This window comes from Grus americana, chromosome 9, assembly GCF_028858705.1.
Source record: "Grus americana isolate bGruAme1 chromosome 9, bGruAme1.mat, whole genome shotgun sequence".
Classification (NCBI taxonomy): Eukaryota; Metazoa; Chordata; class Aves; order Gruiformes; family Gruidae; genus Grus; species Grus americana.
The window spans coordinates 24,029,492-24,051,933 of NC_072860.1; the positions used below are offsets into that span (position 1 = coordinate 24,029,492).

General features: G+C 42.5%; 1 protein-coding gene across 7 annotated transcripts in view; it reads left to right on the plus strand.

Annotated features, from left to right (window-relative positions):
* The window catches only part of MECOM (MDS1 and EVI1 complex locus), a 341,271-nt gene that overhangs the window by 212,062 nt on the left and 106,767 nt on the right, over window positions 1–22,442 (plus strand). Inside the window, exon 1 of one of the 7 annotated variants that reach the window (XM_054834978.1) lies at window positions 4,299–4,317. The exons of the other annotated variants lie outside the window; for them this stretch is intronic. The gene's annotated coding sequence lies outside the window, so the exon portion shown is untranslated. Of the gene's footprint in view, window positions 1–4,298; window positions 4,318–22,442 lie in introns of those variants that run through there. 7 annotated transcript variants of the gene reach the window in all.

A 22,442-nucleotide genomic window follows, 5' to 3' on the forward strand; every position in this document is an offset into this window, starting at 1 on the left:
TCTGGCTTGTTGAATTGGTTGGCATGTTTAGAGCGCGAGATTTAGCCCTTCAGGTTTCTCTTCTTCGCTACTTCTTTTCTTCCCCTTGAGAGGGGCAAAAGGCAACCTCAATGTGTTGGGGATTAGCCAAGAGTTTAGGCATTGTGCTTAAGTGTATTCTCTAGGACTGATTTCATATTTGATCAGTCTCTCAAGATGGGTTTCAAATCCAGTATTGATTCATTTTTTTTCTCAGGACTGTAAGTTGTTGGTGATTCCTAGGAGCTACTCTTGTAAATGGCTTAACCCATTATTTGCTTATACAAAGTAAACAGTTACAATAACAACTTCAGTAATTTCCAAATCCCTTCTTAGTTTATTAATACAAACTAAGCACTCCCACATTCTCCCGCAGGCTGATACCACTGTTCTTATTGAACATGGCACCAATTTGTGCGTTGGATTTTGAAGCGATGTCCACATCGCTAGTAAGCCTGACCCCCTCCTCTTCAGTGTGTTACAATTCCTTTACTATTTGTTTTAATGTCCTCTCCTTCAGCTTGATTTACTCAAGTCTGTATTTGGAACTGGCTAATGGTAAATTGATCCAGATGAAATTAAATGGAACAAACCCCATTGCTTATGAAGAAACAGCTCTGTGAATTCGGCTGAACTTGATGTGTTCTCAAATCCTTGCTTTTTCTTACAACCACTTCTTTTATAATGTCATCCCAATTTACAAAATCGGATCTTAAATTATCTCCTTTACTTCTGACCCAATGACATTTTGAGTTTATTTTTGGTTTTTTTTCCAGTTCTTTTGCTTCTTGCCCAGTAGTCACGTTCCAGCTATATCCGTGCTTCACAGGGCAAAGGTGGTTAATACTACACGTACTACACACTTCTTCCATTAAGGCAACTGTAATCTGTACTGATAATGCTTATTTTTGCACAAAGTAATTTTTATTCTTGCGTTGACTTATTTTTTTCAATACTGATGAAGAAAGGATCTTCAGTATCTCAGATGTGTGTTTTGACATATGTTTTCTTATGAAGTGATCTGTGTTTCAGAAATAGGTTATACTCGTGGGTCAAGAGCTGTTGCTTTAACTAGCGCTTATGCCTTGTATTCATGAAAGGCTGTAATTGATTCCCATCTCTTTTATGGAATAGTCCTATTTTCTCACTGAATAGATGCTTCTGGTTCTTTTAAAGGCAGCATTCATCTCAATCAGCTCACCGTTGCTTTTTCACTACTGTCACCCAAGAAGGAGCCCCATCAGCCTCCTCCCCCCTTCAAATCATAGCATTCAAAATTACTAATTTTTCTATCTGGTTAGATTTCTAGACTCGTTGAAGAGCTTCTCCTCAACAGCAAACAAAATACCAAATGTTTTGAGATTTAAGATAAAATACTAAAAGTTGGTAACTCTGCTTTCAAGTGTCTTTGTTATAGGTTGAATTTTGGGGGAGGAAGATGAAGATGAACCAAGCTGAGGGATTTCCAGAGGCTGTACCTAATAACATGGACTTGTGCTGCAACCTCAGAGCTTAATGTTGTAAAACTGCAGAATCAAAGGGCTGATAGAAAAAAAGTGCAAATCAGGTAAAATAAGAGAAGATCAATGTTTGTAATCTGCCATGAAGACGGCATTCAGTCTCTCTGTTCTCCTGTTGCATTTTGGAAATCTACAGTTACCTGGGCTTCATGCCCGCAGGATCCATAGGTGAATAAAGCTGCATGTGGGGAATAAAAATACCCAGTTCACACCTAGGAGGTGTGGATTGCCCCTCACTGCAGCATGTCTAAGTATTGCAAAAAATAAATAGCTTGGCATTGCTTATTTTTATGCGTAATGTGTTTCAGTTTTGACTGTTTCCTGCTGAAGAAGAAATTAAAAGTTCCTTTGGACACCTCTCTCTGCAGTCACCTATTTTGCAAACACCTTCTTTGAAGCTTATGGGACAATTTCTGGCATAAAGTTTTACTCAATGAGAATAGATACGACACAATCTGGCATTTAAACAAGCTGCTTTCAACAACATTTGAAAGAGAATGAGAATGTCTTGAGGTTTCTACTTTGTCTTATTATGGCATGTAACTCCACAACAGACAAGGCCAGGAGCAAAAGGAATGAGAAACCAGAGACCTGCAAAATATTTGCCAGGAAACCTGAAGTAATATGGAAAGTGCTGCCCATTGAAGGCAGCTGGCTAGGGTGAGGTTTGCAAATGTTTTGCACAAATCTAGGCTCAGTTTCCAGTAAAATCTGGCCTGATTTATCATTTTAAATCAAAGCCAGGTGAGATTTCATGTGATTGCAGGTGAGATCTGGTGGCCTCTCAAGGGTTTCGCTCCCTGAGCTGAGGCAATCAAACCCTCTGTGCTCCAATGCTGAATTTTTTTTCCATGGGCTCCTGCAAATCAACACTGGCACGGTTTATACAGGGACAAGGTTTTGGAGTGGCTGGAGGGCAAATTTCACTAGAGCAATGTTGTGTGACAACAGACTCGATGTTCTCCCACATCGTGGGACCTTAGCCCCAAAGTTGGTGTGATATCCAGGGCTTGTGTTATATCCTAGGATGACATTATTTGTGAAAGGGCTATATATCTGATATAACTGCAATTACATTCTGAGATTTTTTAAATAGTGTGATTGCCATTATTGCTATTTTAGTTGCCAGCACTGTTTAATAGTGCTGTTCATATGGCATATAAACAGCAGAAAATGAACGCTCTGGTGGATTTTTCTTTTTTTCCCTTCATATTGGCCTGATAGAGGAATATGTGATTAAGAGTAGTTGGAAATGTCTTTAGAATTTACCCGTTAATGAAGATACTCCTATCAAATAACCGCAGCCCACCAGCAGGCACACTAAATCCTCAGGCTCTCAGCTGCCTCCTTTCCCAAGCTCTTCCATTTCTTTGGAGTTTGGCTGAAAGTCTGGACACTGGTGGCCCCGAGTTGTGTCTTTGAGACATTTTTCAAAGGTTTTATGGCATTTTGTGGCACTGGTTTTAGTGCAGAGGTAAACAAGTGAGTCATATACATCTGCGTTAAAGCAAATCGATGTCCTATATCATGCTATTTACTTTATCATCGGGGCGGAAGGGTGGAGAGGTGGAAATGTTTTTTATCTGGTTAGGGAGCAGAGGAGGGAACAGAGAGAGAGGTGTTGAAGATTCAGGTGAGTTGAATTTCTGAAGGGTGAAAATACTTCTCCGACCTGATGGCACAATTTGATCTTCAGAATAGATTAATTCATGAAGGACTGAATTCCACCTTCATTTTGCTTAAAACTCTCACTGATGTCATTAAAACATACATTCAAAGGGACAGCTAGGATATATGGGCCAGGCTTTAAAAATCTATAAGGATCATTAAAGAGCAGAGTTAAAATATTCATTTGCCCATGAATGGCACACAAAGACATTAAACCTTTGATGGCTTTAGGCTTCTCAACAGAAAAACAGGGATTAAAATAGATTTCATAAATAAACAAATAAATAATCTCAGTAATGTCTCCACACTAACGTGTCCAGACTTGATTAAACTGTTCTCCTTTAGAAATACGTATCCTGAAAGAGTTTGGTGGTCCAGCAGAAGGTGACTTGTAAAAAGTTTTGTGTAAGAAGAAATGTAAGAAATAAATGCCACAACCACTTTACCTTTCCCGCAGTGGGCCAGCTACTGTGGACTTCAAACCGCCCCGGCTCCCGGCAGTGGGAAGCAGCCTGTGGCAGCGTGTTTGCCTGTGGTTTTACAGGGTGGATTGTTGCAAACCTTCCAAACGCTTCCAAAGATAGGGCTTTACTGTGGTATTGTTTGTCTCAGAGGAGGATGGCAAGCTAACTTTAGAAAGCTCATGCTATTTCTGATATGCTGTCTTGGAGTTCCTCAGACATAATTCAGAGCTAGGTAATTGTTTTATGGGTTACTTAGCAAATCCAGATATATTTATTTAGCATAAATAAGCTGGTGAGTACTACTGAGGAGGTACCAGCGTTCTGTGCATGTCCTCAGTTCAGTGCTTTACTACGTAATCTTTGATACAATAGGAAGGATCTTTGACATCACACTGTTTGTTTAAACTAGCATCCTACGTCAGTCAATGAATTTCTTAAAAGAATTAGTTGGGGTCAATTAAGTATTTTAATAAATGTACTTGAAATGCCAATTAATCAGTAAACAGCACTAAGTGATGTGATACAAAATGTAGCTGCTCTGTTGAGAGAGAATGTGTGTCTGCTCTTGATGTTTGCTTGGTAGGTAATGCCTGAAGATTGGATGCACCTTTTCTAGACTTTGATAATTCATAAATCTGTTGAGCAAGGTAAGTTCCATCATTAACCTTTAATCTTTTAGAAGCAAGTTGGCTGGAATCTATTTACTTTAACTAGCTTGTTCACTGATAATGCATGATTTTTAAATTTCCTTTTGTGCGTTCCTTAGCTAAAGAAAAACACAGCTGTGTGTGAGACAAATTCTATTTATTTTCTCGTTAAGAAAAGTACAAGAAGATAGTATCATTGGAAAGCTAATAATAAAGAACTACTAAAGAACGCCCTTCATCTGTTTGCTCTGCCACTTTACGAAGGCTTTCCAAACAATCTTTTCAGATGTATTAGTAAGGAAAGATATCTTAAAAGTCAAAGGAAGACAAAGTTAATGCATTTATAGAAGTACCATTTCAGATAACATTTTACCTGAGTGTTTAGATTAGTTAAATATTAGAAAGGTAGAGATAATAGTGTTGTTTGTATTCATAAATGTGGAAAGTTGCATTTTCAGGGCAGTGAAGTGTAAGGCATAACAAAGGTTTATCATCCTGGAATGCGTGGGGAGCTGTGTGCCCATCCACACAGGGAGGCTCCTGCACTCCCCCACCAAAACCCAGTGAAGAACATGGATGATTTGGCATATTTTAAAAACCCTTTCTCTCCAGTTTTCTATCCATAGTTAAATAGTGGGAATTAGGAATATTAGTTAATGCCAGTTAGCTAACTGCTGGTCCCAGTGAAACTCTCTCTTGGTTGAGGGAGATTCACTGGTGCATTGGGAAAATGAAACTAGGCAAAAGTTTGGTCATTTTTAGGGCCTTCTGCAAACCCCATTTATAGGATAACTCCTTCTTTCCTGTAAAGAAGATCTAAAATGAACATTCAGAAAACACCCTAGAGCTTGGAAACAGCTCAGCACGCTCTCCTCTACAAACACCCATCTAGGAATGGGCAGTCACGTACACGTCCAAGCATAATGCTGACAGTCCAGCCACAAATAGAGGTGTGTATGGTAGGGTGAGATGGAGAAGATGTGGCCAGCACCCACCTGCACCCACACACAGATAAAATTGTGCACCTCCACCAGTATCATCCGCTCTTTGCTCACCCAAATCTGAGGGTGAGCCCGCAGCCTTGCAGAGCTTAGAGAGCAAACAGCCTATATGCAGACTTCTCACAGAGGGGTGCAGCAATGCTGCCAGCAATCCCAGCCAGTCTTTTTAGTCTCGTTACCATCCTCGCAGTCAAATCTTCAAATATATGTGTTGAAATGATCTGACAATAATGGCCCTGGCTAAAATATTATGTTGTTTTGACTGAATGTGGTTTAAACTGCCATCTGCTGGCTTGTACTTTTCAGGGCCAATATTAAAAACAATGTTCCCTCTTACAGTAACCCTCACTCATATGAAAATAAAGCAGGCTGAGTAATACCTTCCCTCCTGCAATGTACAGCTGAAAATTGCACTGAGGAATACAAATGTGGCCGAGTGCAAAGGTAAATCCCGGTGCTTATAGGTAGATTCCTCAGGGATGTTTTTGTTCAATTTACACCTAGAAGAGATGTTTAGTTGCAAATGCACGCGTGCAACTTCCCCTGAAGTCAGTGAGATACACATGGAGAGCTGAGACACTTGCTTACGGGTTTTTTGTTATAAAGACGGCTTCCTGGAATATTACCTGGGATTTTTGCCAAAACTAGGACCAAAGATGGCCTAGCTCGTTCTATTCAAAGTTACTTAAAAATAATTAAGCTTTTCTTTTTTTTTTTTTTTCTTTTCCCAAACTGCGAGAGGAAACTCCAACTATTTGGCTTGAAATTTGGCAGTTACTTGAGAAGAAGGAGCTTAATACCAATAGCTGCTTTGAATTATTTTCTCATTAGTCTTCTTTTAAAGCTTTTGAAATATCAGGCCATCACTGTCACTCATTGCTCAGAGGCATTGGCAGGATCTCTGGAGGACGTGACTAGTGATGGGGTGACGTGCAGGACCATGACATGAGCTCTGACCGTCTGTCCCTACCGGGAAAGGAACAGGATGCTCAGCTGGAAGGTGAAAGCACTCAGCAACAGGGAACATTACTGCCTTGTGTGTCTCTGCTCTCCAGAAATGAGGAAAAAAAAAAATCCCTAAGCAGAGAAAGCTAAGGGAAAAATCTAGTATTTCTCTTGTTAAAACCAACAAAACTTGCTTCTGCACTTTTAGGGAAAACTCTGTATCCTTGAGAGAAATAGTGAGGGGAGGAATAAGCATTGGGCTCAGAGGCAGGATGGGCCAAATCTGCGAACACCCCCAAGGACCTCATTTGCACAATCCTCCACCAAGTCCATGAGTTTCTTGAAGACCTTGCCGTGTTTATTTGTGGTGGCAAAGCGAACTTGCAGTGTGGTGGGCCAGTGCAGGTGTGCAGCATCCTGCAGCCTGGTTAATGTTTGACCCTTATTCCCATCAGGGAGTGCAGGGTTGTCCCTGCCCCTGATATGCCAGCACATGCTACATGGGCACCTCTGAGGAGTTCAGGCCGTGAGAAACCCCCTCCAGGTCCAGCACCGCTGGCTTCTCACACTTCTTGGTTGACACAGTCTGGGCAGGCGAAGAGGGGATTATAATATACCTTTCATCTGGGGGATCTCAAGGCGCTTTGCAAACATTGAGTCATTAATTCCCCCGAGTACCCCTTTGAAGTTGGCAGGTACTCTTAGAGGAGCAAAAGGGAGAGCAACAGCGGCTGCGCGGCAGCCGTGGCAGAGGAATGCAGTGACGACATTGATGACATGACTAATTTATTTAGCAAACTGAGCTTAGCATGGTAATGAGGATGTATTTGCCATCATCCCATCATTCATCAGATTTATGAGGCTCTCTAGGCAATGAGCACTGCTGTGACTAAGTTTAGTTTGATTTGTTCAATTAATTCCTCTAATTCATTTTGATTGAAGAAAAACCTGTAAGATTGTTTGGCGGGTCAGAGGAACCCCAGTGTTATAAATGTGTGTGCGCGTCTGCCTATATGTATTTATCTATAGGGAGACTTGTAACTGGGGATGTCTATGAGTATAAAGTGCATTAAGGTTTTATTTTTTACTTTAAATCAATTTATTATTTTTATTTCTTGCTTTTGGCTCCTTAAATATTAGTGTATGTGGTCTAATCTAAACCATTTCAAGTCAAAGTAGAGTCCATTTTTTGGCACTACGGCAAGACTTTGGTAGCATTCCTGTTCTTTCTTTGGGTATAATTCACCATCCAGGATGCTCAGCAAAGTAATATCTAAACACTCGGACTTTTATGTCCCTTGAAGAGCAAGTGACATCACTGCTCCCAGTACCAGAAACACCATGTGGCAGAGTGGTGGCATCACCATGTAGCTGAGGTTGAAGGGACCCTTTGGGCCACCCCTCAATGAAAGCAGGAGCAATGCAGATTGGGTTGCTCAGGGCCTTGTCTGACTGAGGTTGGAGCGTCTCCATTCTTGGAGACGAGGGGGCAATCCAGGGTCTGACCGCCCTTGTTTTGAAAACATTTCTCCTAATATCTAATTGCTGTTGCGACAACCTCTGTCCGTGCCCTCTTGCCCATTGCTGGGCAGCTCAGAGGAGCATCCTGGTCCCCTGTGGACCCTCCCAGGAGGCATCTGGAGGCAGTGGCATGCCTCTTGCCTTGCTGGGCACTGTGAACATGACACATTATAATCATAGAAAACAACGAAAGCAGTGGAGGGTGGAAGATGCAGACATACCCTTCCTGCGGCACCCTTCACACTGATGCCTTTTTCCATCCTTTCTCTGCTTTTTGATCTCTGGGACCACTGATGCATTAGGGAGCATCAATTTCTCTGTGTGACTACAGCTCCCAGCAGCCTCTTTCCTTCAGCTTTGAGTAGTTAATTGGATGTAAGATGATGTTGAAAAAAATGGATTTTGAACATAATTTGGCATTTGAAGACTGAATGCACACCTGTAGTTGCTTCAGATACTTAGCCCATAGGACGTTGCTTTTCTACTTTGTGTTCAGGATTGATTTTTCTTTTTTTGTCCTTCCCCCTCGTTTTTCAGCTCAGCATACCCCGAAATACAAAATCTGGTGCTCAGGAGCGTCATGTGAACTTACAACAAGCCTTCGATGTTGTGGAATCCAGAACCAATGAGTAGATTATGCCAATCCATAAATGTAATTTTATTTCAGCTGTGACTAATATTGCTCTCTTGTCTCTGGGGCTTGGTTGTACTGAGTCCAAGCAAGGTGCCAGCACCAGCAGCCTGGGTTTGTATCACTGCTCGTCGCTGCTTGTGAGGTGGAAGCATCTGCAGACATGAAGGCTCAGCTCATTGGTTACTGTATAAAATCCAAGACCTTGCCCTTAGAGTTTACCAATTCTTCCATGCCTCTTTTTAAAATAAATTTAGAAGATTTCTGTGCAGAGTATTATTGACTTCACCCACAGGAAAAGTGTACGGTTGAAAAAAACAAAGAAGTCGTGGTGAAAAAGCACCACCTCAACTTTGATTCTGAATTTTGAACTAAAAAATTTCCAATGCCGCTCCCAGTCTCTTGTTCTGGTTTAAATCAGTTGTGTGCTTATATACCTTTTGGGTTTGCCTTCTCATGCACCAGCCTCCATCTGCAGTGTGAAACGTTTCACCTGTTCCAAATCAGCCACATATAATTGGGGAAATGATAGCCAAAAAAAGTGTGCCAAGACCTGTCCACAGCCGTGGATTCATGCAGCCACTGCCTGTAGCAGCAATGCCGATATACAATGCTGGTTTTATAGGCAAATCTGTTCATGGAGATACAGGGGAACTCAAAAAGCAGATTCTGGTTGGGGGTCTCACTGCTGTAGCTTAGTGCAGATAGTCGGCAGCTCCTTAAACAGCAGATTTCTGCCATGCTTATAGCCTTTTAGCTAAGGAGCTACGGAGCCTGATAAAGAAACCAGTCTCCGAGCCATGCAGGATGCTCTAGCAGGCAGGCAGCAGTGAGGAGTGGAGGTATAACTTTCATAGATTTAACCAAGAACAATGACACTATTTGCAACCAAGAGCCACAGCCAAAAATTATTTGCCGGAGTGCCAATGTGCGTTCCCTAGTGGGTAATTGGAAAATGAGAACAACCTGTCAAAGATTAGTCCAATTTCTAAAGAAAGCACAAGACAGTCTGATTTTGTTTATGGAAAAGAGGCATCTAATTAAAACTCAGATTTGGGTTTCAAAGTTAGTTATTTAGAGCTTTCGACTTGTATGTACACACTCATTATCGGTGCAGGGTTACAAAGCATGGCTAAAGTCCAGCCAAGGTGGGTTAACCCTGCAAGAGCCGAGCACAGCATCTCCCAGGCTGATGTCTATCTCCCCCTAATATCAACACCAGCTTTACAGAAAGCAGCTGCTAATGCTCCTAGGTTTGAGGGCTACGGTAAAAACGGTTTTCATTACCATGTTTATTTTATGAGATACATAGTATATTCTGATGAGGGCTTCTGGTAGTAAATCTTAAGGTTTTGGCTTGGCTTGTTTCTTTGTGTGCTTTGATAAGACTCAGGGAGAAAGTATGCCCCTGGATCTCGCAGAGGGATGGGGAAAGAGGAGACAGCGGGGGGGGGGGCGCAGGCAGAATATGGGTTGGCCCTTAGCAGCATCTGCAACCCAAATCTGACTCCTTCTAGAGATGTTAACATGGATTTACATTCATAAACCCACATCAGCAGTGGAGTTTTGTGGTTAGGAGCCAAGGGAAAACATGATCCTGCCCTGGCAAAACCCCATTGCCTGCTGCTGAGTGTTGCCCTGGGCATCGCTTGCCATTACATTGATTTCAGTGGCTGATGGCAACACATCACTTCCAGTAGTAGATCAGCAGTGAAGGATGATGCTTTTATGCCATAGAGACTGAAAACATGTTATTTTTATGTTATTTGATACTTTCCTGTGCGTTTAGGATGAAGTTAGGTGAAGGATGAATGTCCCTTGTGTGTCCAAAGGGGAACCCCCCATCTACTGATGATACATTTTTTTTTCTGACCTTGTGCCTGTCATGATGTAGCTCCATGGAGGGGTCATACATCTGCTCACAGATGCCTCTTTACTAAATCGCTTTTCTGATTTTCTTCACAAACCCTTGTGGAAAGTAATAAAGGGGTGATGAAATGGCCATAGGGGACACCTCCATTGCCACGGATGGGTTTCTCAGCAGGGTGATGGCAGCAGTCCTCCCTAATGGTCCAAGTCCTTCCAGGCTCCCAAAATTTTGAGTGAAAAGGAGCTTTTTCTGCAGAACACTTTGACTTCATTGGCATTTTGGTACAGGGTGGCTCACAAAGCCTCAGTGAAGGGAGGTCCTAGGGGTGCCAAGTGGGTGCTCCCTCTTGCCAGCAATAGGGGAGTTACTGAATCATATCACACACTTTAAAAATGTTGTGAACAGGAATTGGGGTGACTCTAGCTTGGCATGGGGACCTAGAAATATGTCTCATTTCCATGGAAATAGGAGATCCCATTAAAAAAAGAAAATTAGTGGAGGTATCTTCTTTCCCTGTCTAAACCTCAGGTTCCTCCTTATCTTTATGCAGAGTCCAAAAACCTTAGAATGATTGTAAATGCAGGGGACTGTCCTGGGCAGTAATTTGTGAGGGAATGAAAGCCTTCCCTCACAGTGATGACCCTGGGAGGGCAGCACTGCCAAAACTCCTGGAAAGTGGTAGCTTGCAGACGCAGGATGGCTATCCCCGTCACTGGAGGTGGCCATGTCGAAGTGGTCTCTGTCTGGAAAGAGGGTGAAATGTTAGAGAGGAAGAGCTGAATATAAACTTCTGGCTCTCTCTTACTTATTGTTATCATTAAAGGCACCCAAGGCGGCACGCCATCCTGCCTCCTCGAAGGCTATCCAGCACTGGGAATGTCATGCCCTCCACGTGGTGCCCTTTTAATCACGTCAAAGTCCAGTGCAAAGCAATGCAAGATTCTACCTTTGCGGGACAGGCGACCTCCACAAATTTTGCAGTGTGACAGCAGGAAAACAATTTTGCCTTTACTGCATGTTCTACTTCTGTTGCGGCATTTATGCACAAGCTGTGATGCCCTCAACTTGCCAAAGGGGGTTTGCTCTGCCTCTTCCAGAGCAGCCATCGCCCCCAGCTCAGCCAGCTTATCTCCAGGAGGTGAATGGATGGCTCAGTCCCTCCATCTGTGGATGGCCGGGAGATGATTCCACCAGCTTCCCATGCTGTGCTGAGACAGCACTGCAGCTAGGCTGCTCTCTGCAAAGCTAAACCTATCGTCTCAATGAAACATCTCTTCCTGCCAAAGCCAGCCCCGGCACTTTGAATCTATGTGCTTGTCACCGGAGCTTTTGCACGTAACAATAAGATGCACTGCAACTGCGTTATAAGAATCATAAAAAATCCTGGCATGCATAACACATTCACTTCATATAAATATTTCCAAAAAATTCAGTGATTGAAGACTCAAATCATATTGCAGTGCAGTCTTGTTTATTCCATAACATTATTTTTATTGCAGGATGACTTATACATAACCTTGAATTTCAAATTCAGTAGAACAGACAAAGTATTTGTTTAGAGGGCAGGACAATTAAAACAATTTTTTTCCCTGTTTGAATTGGATAAAATTGTAATATATCCTTTACGTCACAGTAGCACCCTTAGTGGTTATCATATTGCATTAGTTACATGAGTTTTCAGTGAACATTATACAGTATATACTACTTTCAGTAAATAGACCAGTCATGCTTACAGTTACATGGAAAACTCCAGGAAATTTGTGATGACATTCCCTGCAGCTTAGTAATTCTACCCATTATTTATATTGGTTTGATTTGAGCTTTAAAATAATCTGGTGAAACTAGATAAGGCTCACTATTCTGCAAAAACTTTATTTCATTCAACTCTAGAAATACTTTAGGCTAAGTATTTGGCATTTACCAAATTCTACCATCAAGAATTTTCTCCTTATACCTTAGTCACAAGAGATAAAAAATCCCCCAAACCTCTTTGAGTAACATCATTGCTGATTGTTTTTTACAAAATAACATGACCTTAAGTTTAGAGCAAAATTTGTTTTCCACGTGGGTTGGAAGGCTCAGTTCCTCTCTGGTACCAAATCATTATTAATCCCGCACCATGTGCTCTCTGCATCGCCAGCATAACATACAGCAACATTTGTGCTACAGCCCATCTTTAGTAAGCGATCACCTGCCCCAAGTAACCATTACAAATGGTATTAAATAACCACTTCTCCAGCATGACCAGAGACCACCCAGCATTTGGGTAGCAACTTCTCAGCTTCAGATTTTATTGCCAACGCGGCATATACACGCAGCTCCCTGTGCTCCCAGGGGACCCACCGGTGTGCACCCACGAGTATCAGCCGAAATCTGCCCAGGTCAGAGTTTGTGCACAGGATACGGGCGCTTTCCATTATTCAGCATATTCACCAGAGATTTTACACGAGGCAACAGTTAAATAACACCGTGCACTTAACACATGTCTAAGCATGTCCATCCTGATTTTGCAGAGCTCTTAAGTATCTGCTTAAATTGATGCATATGCTTAAGCTTATCCCTGTAGAGTTAAGCATGAAAAGTATGTATTTAACCTTAAACATATGCTTAAATGCTTTGCTGAATGGAGACCATAAGGCCTAATCCAGTGATCATTTAAACCAATATCACATTATTTCGGTGGCTGCTGTGTGTGTCCATTCATTGTATGGGTACTGTAGATAGATGAAAAGAAGGAGCAGATGTATAAGCATTTCGTTGGCATGGAACCCTTTATATGCAAAACCCTTTTAAGTATTCTGCTCAAGCTATTTTTAAATGGGCGCTGTCATTCTTTTTTTCCCGTAGTGGTAGTATTCTAGTATCTTTTTTCAGTTTTTCTGGTCTATCTTACTCTGCGTGGCCTCTGCATTCCTACACGCAGCATCTGAGCTCCTGTTCAGCTCTGTTTAATAAAAAACCTGTCTCGCTGTGGAAGAAACTATTTGTTAGCCCTGCGGATGTCTCATGGTGTGTGGTTTACTGACAGCTCTAGCTGAAGCAGGTGACTTTCCAACTGGAAAAAAGGGAGAAGAAAAGCCTGATGGCCACCTCTGCTTCCGTGCAAAGCTGAGCTCCTCTGCCAGCCTGGGGGCTGCAGCAGGCATGTGTGGGGATTTCAGTTTGCCAGGGCAGTTATTTAGTCTTATTTTCTGTGATCTGTGGATTTTTTTAAACAAATACGCACAGCTTTTCCTTCCTGATGGCTGCCCTTGTCTCCCCCATCCCTGCTGCTGTGCCCCCTTAAATCTGACAGCAGCCCTGAGCCCGGGACCGATCCTGCGCACCAAGTGCCTTCGCACCTGCCCCTGCATGTGGGTTTTATTGTCAGTGCCAGCATAAAGACATAAGAAAAGCTCAGTTCACATCCAACCAAAAGACCAGCAATTCCCATATCTCAAGTAGCAACCAGTAGCAGATGCCAAGGAAAATGCCTTAGGAATAGTAAGAGGATGGAGCAACCCTTCCTCTGAGATACTATTTCAGTTTGAGTGACCCAAGACAGAGGCGATATCTTTCATGTCAGCCCTTGGTGGTCTTTGCATTCATTAATTTCTCTAATTCTATGTCTTTACCAATTTCTGCTGAAACTGAACATCGTGCCCTACTGCATCCCATAGCTGCCAGTGCTGATCCTAATGTATTTCCTGTGAGCGGTGCCAGGTCCATCGCTGTGCCAGAGCAGTGAGCTGCACACCAGCAACCAGGGCGGCGGCACCTATCCCCTTCTTCTAAACCTCCTCTTGCAGGGGTAGAGCAGCCTCAAGGGACCTGGGTCTTCTTGTCAAATAGTTACTTATAGATGTGCCCTTTTCTCAAGTGCTTTGGGACTTACAGCTGAAAGAAAGCTACCATGTGTTATTGTTCGTTTATTGAACTGATTGGTCAATACTTGGCTACCAAAACCCTGTGATTCACAGAACTTGGCTGAAATAGGTAGACACACACACCCTCCCCCCCTGCCCCTCAAAAAAAAAAAAAGGGCTTTTTTGGCTTTTTTTCCCCCTCTGTAATTGTCACTAATACCTGAGTCCCTAACTGAGAGCGGTTGGCAAAATTTCCCTGATTCATTCAAAATAGCCAGAGGGGATCACATTTGTGTGTGTTTATAATTTGTATTAAAAAAAATTATTTCTTCAGCAATTTATAACTTATATGTTAAGACTATAGAAAACAGGACAAGAACGTACAGAGCTCTGTAAGTAGAAGCTCCTGGTAATTTTGCAAACCTCCCAGGCTCTTTTCTTTGCTAGAACATAAAGGGAGATAACCCACGTTTTGTTTAGTTTGACAAAGTCGTTTGCTCCCAGACTGGGAAGCTGTACGCCAGCTTTTGGTCTGAAGTGGCTTTTTGTGGCTGAGCTATAAACTCTTTAAAAAGGGTTTGTAATGGAAATGCTGACAAACGGCACAAAAAGTGGCACTAAATGAGCAGCGCTATAATATTGCAGCTTTCTAGGAAGTTTATAGATAGTGGGTGGTGAGTTAGGCTGGCTGGAAATAGACTTTTAGCAATCCCAGTTCTCATATCCCTTTGGTGCGTGCGTATAAATTCAAGTTCAAAGGTAGGAGCAGGAGCAGTAGTCCTCGCCCCGGCGCGGAGGCTGGCTCCATCCTCAGCCTGGTGCGGTCACTGCTGGGGTGGCTCTGCTGGTGGCTGGAACCAGCAGCTCCGAGACACGCCACCGCTCCGGCTCATTCCCCTGACCTATAAAATCGGGTTAATATTTCTGTGTGTCTCACTGGGTTATTGTAAAGCTGAAAAGGTCTGTCATAGTATTCTAGATTTATACCACATACCTAAAACTTTCCAATGATGATGTTTAATATGTTGTTTTCTTCCTTGAGGTTTCCTTCTGTGGCAAGAAGCATCTTCATGCTCTTTATTTTCCTTGATTGAATATTCTCTTTTATGTTGGCTATATTTTAGCACGTGACATACCTGTTAATTATTTTGTATATGGATTGCCATGGAGCTCAGCATCTTGTAAACCATGAGTCTCTAGGTGAGTAATGGGGCTAATCTACATACAAATGTGACTAAATATTTCGAGGGGAGGATACTGTGTTGTACAGTATGGCCATTGCTGGCTAGGACATGAGCAGCGGGATGCTTTTGCTCCCACTAAAATCAATAGCAAGTCTCATGGGTTTCGGTGGGAAGAGAGATGAATTTTTAAAATGCCCCATTAAGAGCCCAATCCTGCCACCCTTGCTCACATGAGAAATCCCATTGAGACCAGGGAGTCTATTTGCCTGATTAAGGACTAATTCTGTGAATAAGGATTTGCAGGAAATGGCCTTATCTCTTCTGCATACCACAGATCCTGCTCTCTGAAAGTGTTTGCTGTAAGCGCTTATCGTTTATGTAAGTGCCCTTCAATGGACATTTATATAATGGGGTAAATATTTAAAAAGTTGTGCAGCGCTTTAGCTATGCAGGGCTAAAGGACGTGAACGCTGCTGGCTGGAGCGTCAGGCACCTTTTCCCCAGGTGCCCGGAGTTCTAAAAGGGAAACTGTGTGATTGCAACAAGGTTTGGGAAACGCGGGGCTGTGCAAGAGGCATCGAGATATTAACATTTTTTAAGTGGTATTTATTAGGGCATAAAATATACCTCTGCTGAAAATGCGAGTAAAACCAGCTCAGAAATAATGTAGTTGCTTAATAATAAAAGGTTTGTTGTAACTTCACTTTCTGGTGAGCTGTCAAGTGAAACTTCAGCTTTATAAATAATGGCGTTCCAAAAGGAAATCAAGAGGGTAAAATGTTTTGAGGGGATGGTGAGTTCCTGAATAGTGTGTCTTTCCCTGGAATATAGATATGCCGTTATTTATGAGCATTACCGGAAAAATGTGCAGTGACTAAGAGGGTTTTCTTTTTTTTTTTTTTTTAATTTGAATAAACTCTTTTGCATTGTTTGTTAGTCAGCAGCAGAAACTGCAGTTAAACAAATTAATAAAAACCACGTGATGCCTTTGAAGAATTTTTAAATGAACCTGAACTGCTGCCTACGGCTACTCGCTCAAAGTGAAAAAAAAAAATTAAAAAAAAAAAAAATTAAGGTGAACTAGCCACTGTTACTAAGAGTCAATTGACAGAAGGCATGGGTCATTAATTTTGTGTCCTTTGTTTTGTCAGTTTGTTTTCGTGAGGCCTGGTAGAGAAAGTAAAACCAGTCAAGCTGAAAATTGTCTGCTCTGTAGCTTATTTCCCCTCCCAGCATGCCCTGACCCAGGGGAGCGGGCTGCGGGGCTGCGGCCCTCCTGCCCCTCCACACGCTCCTGGTCCCGCGCCCCCCATAACAGATAGGGTTTTGTTAGCGGAACGGTTAATTTTGCCCCAGCTCAGCTTTAATCATGTGCAGGTTGCGTACGTCGGGAGGAATGAAATGTTTTCCTGCATGCAATAACTTTAGCGAGGGAAAAAAGATCTTGCCGTGCTTTTGGCCTTAAAGTAAACTCTGACCGAAAGTCAGAAGGAAAAAAAAGCTGTGACCAAAGGGAAAAATAAATTTATTATTCATTTTCAAATATCCTCACAATTATTCCTTGGCCTTTTTCTCCTCTGTCTGTGCATCCTTCCCACCCGCCTCCCTGGGCTGCCAGCGTGGGGCTGGGATGCTGCAGGGTGAGGACCCTGGTGCCCGGTCACTGTGCCCCAGCACCTGGGTGGGATCACTTCTCTCACCAACATCCCACGCAACCCCCGTGAGGCCGAACCCTTTCATGTTTACGCAAATCCTGAATATCTCCACTGAAATAATCACAGCTAGTCCAGTTTTATACGGATAGGAGTGGTTTAGCCCTCTGACTGTGGTGGGATCAGGGGTCCTACAGCTGGCACGACCATGTCCCTGCGTGGTCCATGCACAGAGGAATGCATCGCTCGGCAGGTAGTTTTCTCCTACACAAGAATAGTTGGTGGGATTCAAAGAAAGCAACTGTTACATATTTGCAACCAAATCCCATAAAATTAGCAACGAAACCACTTTTCTTTCTGTACTAGAGATACGGTAGGTGATAGGTAGTCATTGGATACACGAGGCAGATGCTCATTGTTTTACTTTTCCATACCAAGTGCACCCACGTGAGACCCGGCAGCCCTCCAACATGACCAGTCATTTCCGTGGCCGCCGAGCTGAACCCATGTAATCTCTTTCTGAGATTTAAAAGATAAATATGAACCCTTGGTACATCGTTCTACCAAATTAACTTGTTCCTCCATGCCTGTAAGCTTTAGGTGGATAATTGAATTCCTCTTAGTTTTTGGTTTGAAACAATCTTTTTCATCATTAGGCTGGTTGCCAGAAGTGGGTGTTTGTGGCTGGGTGTTATTGCTGGGGCTGAGGGCCGGCGTGCTTATAAACAGAGAAGTGACATAATGTCTTTGGTGTAACGAGACAGCTTAATGCAAAGCACCACAGGAATTAGGGGGCACGCTTCAAGAATGGAAATAAAGCATATGGAAAATGTGCGTTTAGTGGTCTGTCAGAAAGACACTAGAAAAAACCTACCTATTTGATTAAATACTCTTGGAACGTAGTCGTATTATGAAAAATGATTCCTTTAGCTCCATTATGTTAACGTTCATTGGAAATAAATTGCAATTAATTGAGTAGCCTTTAAACCAACAGTTAAAATTGATTTTGACACATGCCAAACCCTCACAGTTTTGGCATTATCTTCTAGATGCTGAATGTTGGTGAGAATGTGCTAAAAAGATCTTTCTTCCTGTTGAGAGAGCGCTAACATTTTTTTGTTGTATAATTTAGTATTGATGTTGCTTAATATTTGTTTTTAAGAGACCAAAACAGTTTGCTGAATCACTTTCATGGTTCATTAAAGCGAAAGCTGCAGCTTCTGTTCTGACTGCCTAGATAACATTTTCAGATAAACACAATTTCCTGGAGTTTGTGCTTTTTTTTGTGGGGTTTTTTTATTATTATATGTTTTCTCCTAGGTCAAGCCCAGAACTTTTACCTTATGAAAGAGATTACGCTTTCAAAATATTGTATGTTAAGTGTGTGTTGCTGGTTGTTATCTATAAATCAGATGCAGAGTCTTAATGCCCAAGAATGTTCCGTTAACTCTAAAGAGAAATGTTCACTTTTATATAGGAAAAAAGTCTTGGCAGACAAGTTGGAAGTACCAGATGGAATAGGTTGTGCCACACGGATTATAAGATTTCCCCCCCTCCTCCCTTCTTATTGATGTCTTAAATTGAACATGTTCCATCTGTCTGCTCTCAATAATGAATAGTTACTTTTTTTTTATTGTAAAGGTAACAAATTCCATGTAGAATAAATTAATTCAAGCATGTAATGAAATTGCTAGGAGGGTGTGTGCGTGTTGGAATTATGTGTAGAAATCTAATATAGTTCGTGAACTGCAGCAGGTAAGACTAGTGGCAGAATTGACAGCTACTCAGGGAAGGGCAGCTAAAAATTGCTATTAAAAATGATGCTAGGAGAAGTTTACAGCAAGAACCTCGGGATCTCATAGGAAGAGAAATTCAGTTATGCCACAAGTGTTTATTCTATTGAATAGTACTTGGATGTAGGGCTTTCAGTCATGTCAGGTCCCCTTCCAGCATGAAGGGGCTGTAAGTAGGTAGAAATGTGGTTTTTACCTTTATCAAGGCCTCTTCTTGCTGCTGGAAGGAAACAGACCATAATGTCCATTAGGCTGCAGTTCCCTCTGCATCTTCTGAAGAGGATGAACATTGTGCTGTTAGACCAAAAGCGTTTTTAATTTCTCCTCACTCGAAAAAGTCCAAAGGATATAAACTTAAAGCAAACTCAAGTGCTTCGTACACTGAAGCAAAACCAATGTGACCTTTTAATGCAGTGATGAGCTGTTGGGTTTTAGAGACTGATATGTTTGGTTTGAGATAATTCCCTGCTCCTGCTCGAGAGTGCATTTTACCTTCTCTTCTTTGCTCTGTAGCGGCTTGAGATAAAGGCACTGCGACTTTTTTGCACATGTTGCTATAAATAGGGAATTAAAAGCAGAGCTTTAAATGCTAAAACAGGCACGCTTTGCTGTTAAAAGTTGATTTTATTTTCATATGAACACACAAATATATGTATTTTTGTTCTTGTATCAATGGATTTTAAAAGGCTGGCTCTTTAAACTTTTGGGAACAGTTGGTTTTGATTTTGGATGTAATAATCTTTTCTTTCTGTGACAAGGGTTTTTATCTGGAATTGGAAATTACTCTTTCTTTACTTACAGATAATTGATGCAGACCGAACTTGTTAAAGTCAAAACAAACAACTCGGTTCTTTATTACATGCTTATGTGCTTAGTCACCGACTTTATATTAGATTCTGCAAATGGTACAATTTATGCAGTGACATGTCGGAGACTTAATGTTGTAATTTTCCTGTTCCTAATGGAGAATTAAGAACCTAGAGAAGCTTGGAGGTTCACATGCGCAGAATCCCTACTGCTTGGGTGCAGAGGTCTCGCAAAAATTTAGTAAGTGAGAAGGAGAACAAAGATCCTTAGTTGGGGAAAAAAAATTGGATAGCCTGTGGCTGAGAAGCTGATTGGGACAGGTAGGCACAGTGGGGCGCGGGATAATGAGGCACATGGCAAATGTGATGCACAGATGTGAAGCCAACTGTAGCTTTGGTTCCAGGAGCCGCGCATGCCACAGCGCTGCGCCTCGGGGCTATGTCTACACCAGAACATTTGGAGCAGTAAACGACGGGCAACATTAGGTTCAAATTAATCTATTACTCCAGAGCTGTGAAATGTTGGTTGCTTGTTGCGGAATTACATTGCCTCTGGGTGAAATGTTTTAGGGAGATTTTAATGCATGCTCATGGCTCGCAGAGCAGATTAAGAGGAGAAAGGGAAATTAGAAGGGTTAGGAGGGCTGTTGAGGTGCACATTTCTGGTTAAAGTATATGAAAAGAGTATTACATATTTCACAAACAGGCCTGCTCTCCTGTTGGCCACCTGCTGGGACCGAAATATCCTACGCCGTAATGAAGGCAGGTTTGCAGAAGCCTTGTAAATAGTTTAGAAAGCAGATAGAGGCGATGTTGGCCTTTCCGGAAAATTTGGGAACATTTCTTCTATCCCACTCTGGGCTCCCTAAAGCCCCAACCTAGACAAAGCCAAACTTCGACTCTCAGCTATTTACCACTTCGATTCTGACCATGCCGCTAAATGACAGGTAGTCTCCTAAAGTTTCACAACACGTTATTAGGATTAAGTAATCAGATCCAAGCTGTTTTCCCCTGGTACCTAAGTGGTCCTGGCAGGCCCCTTTAGACAAATCCACGGTCCAAACGGACGTGTATTCCAAGCTGTAGTGTAAGATATTCTAAATCCTCGTCAATTAAATAAACTTTATTCAATCGGCACAAACTGTTTGGAACTATCTATAAAGAATCTATTTCTTTTACTATATTGTTGCTTTTCTTATAAAAACACTTAATTGAAATGCCTAAGAGCTGCCCGGCACAAAAGTCAATAAAAAGCCTAGAATAGAGTTTATAGGGGTTGTCTATGTACATAATTAAATCCTTCAGGCACTTTAAAACTCTGCAAAATAAATGGTTATGCAAGAATGGCCTGCTGAGAGAAGAAATGCTTGTATCAGCTTTAAGCAGCTGCTCTCTGCTCGGTGTTTCTGGGCTGGAATGAGAAAGCTATTAGAAGAGGGGACGACTGCAAGCCCCATACAAATCATCTTTGTTACTGACACTTCGGGGAGTGCTTTATGGTGGCTGTCAAGCCCAATACAGAACTTGGGCTGCGCCTGCAAAAGTCAACTGACGTTATTTAAAAAGGAGATGGTTGTGACAAAACCAACATCTATGCCCAAATAATGTTAGGGGCCGTGATGGAGGGAGCTGAGCTGGGAGTTAATGCGGGCTGCAGCGAGGCACTGCCGGGCGAGCGTGCGGCTGAGTCCCAGGTCTGATGGAATAACAGAGGTTAATTGCTTGCAATGGTCTATTGCTGTAATAGGAGTAAAAGGGGAGGACTGTACTTAGATTTGATTTCACTGTTCTTCAGGGAATACAGATCGAGGGGGTGGGATTGTTATTAGGGGTAAAGGAAGTAGTGCTAAAAAAAGAAGAGTTTAATGAATGTAACCAATAGAAAAATTGTAGGTTTGTTTCTCCCTCTGGCCCTCAAAGTTATGATAAATGATAGCACAAGGAAAAGATAACCTACCATGAGAGTAGGATCACCAAGGCCAAATACTAAAACTCCCAGCTGACTGCCCCATACACTGCAGCCTCTGTTCGTGTTTATTTTTTCTGCTCACTCTTGGTTTCGTCAATCAGTATGATAGACGATAACTCCTGACTAGAGCAGCCTGTGTCCTGCTCTCTCACGGTGGGTAGCATGTTGTGGTTGGCGCCGTGCAGTCGGAGGATCACCCGCATCAGAAGCATCAGGGGATGAGGTAGGGAGCAGTCTTCCAGCAGCCCAGCTCCTGGGAGAATAGCAGGCAGCGGTGTTATCAGCACGCAGCCGCGCTGCCAAGAAAATGACCACACATTAGTAGCTTTGTTTGGGTAGAGTCTAGGGGGGATGTCGCTCGCAAAAATTGAGACGCTCTCTTTCTGTTAAATCATCCCGGTTGCGAGTGTTAAAAGATAGCTTGTTCAAAAAGAAACCATACGCGGCTTGCCCGAGGCAAGGCCGCGACAAGGCTGCAAGCAGCTAGGAATTTGTAATGCTTTATGTCTTGAGAGGCAGACACACACCCGTCTGCCTCGAGAAAGCAACAGGTTTGCCGCTTGCTTCTGTGCCGAACCGTCTTCTGCCATGGCCGAGGGCAGCCTTGCCTTTCCTGCCTTGCCTTTCCCAACGCCTCGCCTTGCTTTTCCTCTGCCCCTGCCTTGCCTTTCCTCCTGCCTTTCCAGGAAATCTGTGAAAGAGAAAATGGGCTTTTGCTGGCCGCTGACATGTGAAAGCCTGCTCATTAAGCCAACAGCTCATCAGATGGATGGAATTTCCTGCGCGCTATCTGCAGATCACTAACCTTGTTTATCTCCTCTCTCAGCGCTGATACTCGTCGTGTGCGTTGTTGTTGAAGGTTTTGCTCCTATTTCACTAATTGAGGAAAATAGAAAGCGTGTTTACTA